Source organism: Gavialis gangeticus, unplaced genomic scaffold, assembly GCF_001723915.1.
Source record: "Gavialis gangeticus isolate Ggan-Ray unplaced genomic scaffold, GavGan_comp1, whole genome shotgun sequence".
In the NCBI taxonomy this organism is placed as follows: Eukaryota; Metazoa; Chordata; order Crocodylia; family Gavialidae; genus Gavialis; species Gavialis gangeticus.
This window is the reverse complement of record NW_017729028.1, coordinates 21,782,431-21,787,049: the sequence shown is the minus strand read 5'-3', so window position 1 is coordinate 21,787,049 and position 4,619 is coordinate 21,782,431.

The following is a 4,619-nucleotide window of genomic DNA, read 5'->3' as shown; positions in this document are numbered from 1 at the left end:
CCCTCTCGGGCCCCTCCAGAGATCTCTCATCCTCAGCCTCGCTCTGGGCTCACCCAGACATCTCAATAGGTCCCAAGACACTCAGCCCCTCTCCCAGGGCTCTGGACCACACAGTGGGTGCCCAGGAACCTCCTCCACCCCCATAGTTCCTTCCCAAACCTCCAGATAGCTTCAGACATCACCCCTGTGAAGGCACTCCTGGGATGCAATCATCTTACTCCATAGTTGTTCACCCAGCAGCCTCCAAGATATTACTGCCAGCTCTGCTCTCAGGGTCTGGGCTTATATCCTGCATAAGCCCAGCACTCCTTACTCAGCCCTAGCACCATCCGCTACCAAACCCTCTGGGTCCGCTGATGCCACAATTAGCCCTGACCCACACCTACAGGCTGCTCCGCAGGCTGCTTCAGCTCTTAAAATGGCAGGTGTGTCCTGCCACACTTCCTTCCTCCTCTTATATTTTTAGAAAAGGAGTTGGCTTGTGTGTCAGGTGTGCCCTGAGACTGCCTTCTGGATCAAGTCCTTCAAGGGATTTGAGCAGAGGATCCCACTTCAGGGTAGCTGTGAGCCTAGTGCCAAGCAACACAGCCCTGTCAGAACTGAGTAGCTTCTACACATGTGTAGAAAGACAACTTTTAAATGCCCAGAGAACTTTAAGGTGACAAATGGCAGGGCCTGTGAGGGCTTTAAATTAGGTTGGCAGGGGGATGGAGACCAAAGCCTTGGGGAAGTGGGTGACCTGGAAGAACCACAAGCAAGGGGGGGTAAGAGAGGAGGCATCCTCATTGTCCCTGAAAAAGTAGAGCAATAGCCTAGTTACCTCAGGCACCTGTACACGAATGAACAGAGCCTGGGAAACAAGCAGGAAGAATTGGAAGTCCTTGCACAATCACAGAACTATGACATGATTGGAATAGCAGAGACATGGTGGGAGCTCACATGACTGGAGCACTGTCATGGATGGGTATAAACTGTTCAGGAAGGACAGGCAACGGAGAAGAGGAGGAGTTGCGCTTTATGTAAAAGAGTTGTATGATTGCTCAGAGCTCCAGTATGAAACTGGAGAGGGGCCTGTTGAAAGTCTCTGGGTTAGGGTCAGGGGGGCAAGCAACAAGGGTGATGTCATCGTGGGGGTCTGCTATGGACCAGCAGACCAGGAGGCTTTCTTCAAACAGCTAGTGGAAGTTTCCCAATCACAGGCCCTGGTTCTCATGGTGTACTTCAGTCACCCTGAAACCTGCTGGGAGTGCAATACAGCAGTACACACGCAATCCAGGAAGTTTTTGGAGAGTGTTGGGGACAACATCCTGTGCAGCCAACTAGAGGCCATGCTCTTCTTGATCTGCTGCTCACAAACAGAGAAGAATTGGTGGGGAATGTAGTAGTGGATGGCAACTTGGACAGCAGTGACCACAAGGTGATTGAGTCCTAGTTTGGACTAGATGACCCCCTGAGGTCCTTTCCAACCCTCATTTTCTATGATTCTTTGAATTTAGAGGCTTCCCAACTTAGGCACCAATTGAACAAGGATTGTCAGGCTTGCAGCTTTGGATATACAGTACCTGCCCAATTCCTGCCTAGGTACCTTACCCAGGGTCACGCAGGAAGTAGACCTGGAAACTAAATCCAATTTTCTTGGGTCTTATTCTTATGTCCTAACCATTGTATCAGCCTTCCTCATTAATGTATCCTATTCATGATACTTGTTTACAGAGGAAAGAATAAATAGATAAAACTAGGTTGACTGTTCTTGATAAGAAACCTCTGAAGAATGCCTGGCAGAGTGCTATCAATTATTAATACCTTCTTTAAAAATCCATTTGGGATTAATACTAAATTAAAACTATAAATAAGCACTTTTGAGTTCCCCTTCAGCACAAACCAAGAGCAGCATTTTCTGTAATATGAGCCAAAAGTTTAAATGCTGCTTCTATTTTGTGATCATTATTCCTATTTTATTTTTATCACGTAGGACCCACATAATCCTGTTTCCCAATCCAAATTTGCACTTACATGCTCCTTATATGCTTTTTAAAAGTCTTCTAGCTCTTCCAGTGCCAAGGATCCATCAAGTAAAGGTCACATAATTTTAAAATGCTTATACTGGTTAAAAAATGCTTAATGCTTCCTGGGATACAGCACTTGAGAATATTCTCCTAGTATTAACTAATCCTCACTAACCCTGGCACATTAGAAAAGTAGCATTTTCCCCCGGCATTTTACAATGGAAGAAACTGAATGAGTCATGTTTTTCAAAGGTGCAGTACATCTGTGATAAAATGGATCAGCGCCTCTCAAAACTGGAGAAATGCAGTAACTTGTGCCAACCTATGTATAAGTCCACAGCAGGGAATAGCTAGCATGTGTTCTACATGCCGCTTTTCCCCCACCCATGCCATCCTTAACAGGGCAGTGGTCTAGATTCATCACTTTAATTCTGTCAGCTGGCTATTTCCCCTTAAGAGGGGAACTCCACAAGCAGCTGGCTAAACTGGCTTTACAGCCCTTTGGCACTTGCGGAGACTGTATACAGGTAGTCATGAGACCAGAAATGGGGCGTCATTTTCAACAGTTAGGATCAGATGCATTGGCATGTGATGCCAGTACATTACATCTAAAAATCTTTTTTTTTTAAGAGGTCAGAACTTTTCTATGTTTTACTAGGCTTTATATTGTGAAAATGAGTTGTTTGTTTGTTTTTCTTATTTTTCCCTGCACACTGCATCCATTTCCAAGAACTCTGCTTGTATGCAGGAGAATTTTGTTCCCAGAATTGCTGCAGACAGGTTGTGGAGGTTTTGCTTATTCATTTTTGTTTTATCTTATCTAAAATTAGTCATTTCAGACCAAAAATAAATGATTACTCTTTCTTTATGGAAGGACATAACACTATCATAAATATCAATGTTTTGAATCTTTTCTAAGGGTTTTGGTTTAAAGGTTTGACTTCATCTATAGAACTAGCTTGTGTGTGTTGTACCTTTTGAGAGAGATCATTTGCTAACAAAACTTCTTAAAGACCTGTTAAAATAATTTGAGTTTTTTAGTTTCTTTTCAAACTATAATTTCAGCATGATCCTAGGAGTACACTGTGACTTCTACATCTCTCAAATACAGTGAATGTTTTCTTTAAAATGTGCATAATATGTATTTACACACACACATTATATATAATTTTAAAACCTCAGTCAAAAACTGGCTCAGCCACTACGTCCGTTCTACTAGAGAAGAGACTTGACTCCGGTGGTGCAGTCTGTTTTTATGTGGGTTTCTTCTAACTTCTCTTGCTTATTATGTTAATGCATTATTTAATACACATTTTAAAAAATGTTTGCTTGTCTCAAATGTGCCCCAGCAGATAGATGTACTTTTGATATACTTTTTTCTTTGTACATTGAAAATGGAAAAAAAAAATCAATAAAAAGAAGCTGGGGTGGGGGGAAAAAACCTAAGTTAAGTAAACAAAGGGAACAGAATCACCCTGGTCACGGTTATGAATCTAGCAGAGCTAGAAATTCAAGTTCTGTAGAGACCTCCTTATGTTCTCAAGGCCACGGCCCCTATTCAATAAAAGATCTCCTTGAGAAGAAGGACACGCTTTCTGTCTCTCAGACACCCACCAGATGGCCAGGCCTTCTGCTTGTCCATGAGGGTCATGACGATTATTTCCCTGCATTAACATTTACTAGCAATTCTCACAAAACGGTCTCCAGGGTTCCACATTTTTCTCCCTGCAGAGTGGACCCCGACAGCAGTATTTCAGATGATCACCCTGGCACAAGCATGGGTGCATTGATGCCAGAAGTCAGGGGTTTTCAACCTTTTTAAGGAGTGTACTCCTTCTGGTGGGTACCCCTCCTGCACTGTACCCCCTGGACGAGCAAGGGGGGGCAGTCCCCCAGTGGCTAGTTGATGGGGCAGAAGGGTAGTTGGGTGGCGGCAGGCAGTGGCAAGCGGCGATGGCAGGCAACAGCAGAAGCGGGGGTACTTGGGAAGTGGTGTGCTACAGCACGCTTCCCAAGTACCCCTGCTTTTCCATGCTGCCGCCGTGTACCCCCTGGTGCCTTCCCAAGTACCTCCAGGGGTACATGTACCCCCAGTTGACAACCCCTGCCATAAGTGATGTCATATTTCCCTGTGTGGGTGCATTGATGCTCCAAGCCATGTCATATTTCCCTGTGTGGCCACTGATGCTATATGTGATGTCATCGTAAGTGATGTCCTATTCCCTTAAGCTCCCAAAGCCTTTGCAATGCAAGTCGTCAGCTTCTCCTCCACCAGGATTTTTAGAAAAAATCCCAGAAAATTATTTTATTTCTACTTCTCAAGTGCTGTGGGCCTTTGGCCTGTGTTGCCTTCCCCAAACCCTGAGGACCCTTCACTTGAATGCGCCTGACCTGTGCCAGGCACTGTGCTGTGAGGAAACTCAGGGGGGATGTGCCTAGGGTGGCCATCATAGGAGGCAGTTCAGTTGTCCTCTGTCCTCTATTGATATGAAACCTGATGCTTTATGTCCTTGATTTTTCTCTTGAAAAGGAAAATAGAAGATTTTTCTCCTGAAGAGGAAAATCAAGGACATAAAGGCATCAGGTTTTGTATCAACAGAGGACAGAGTAGCA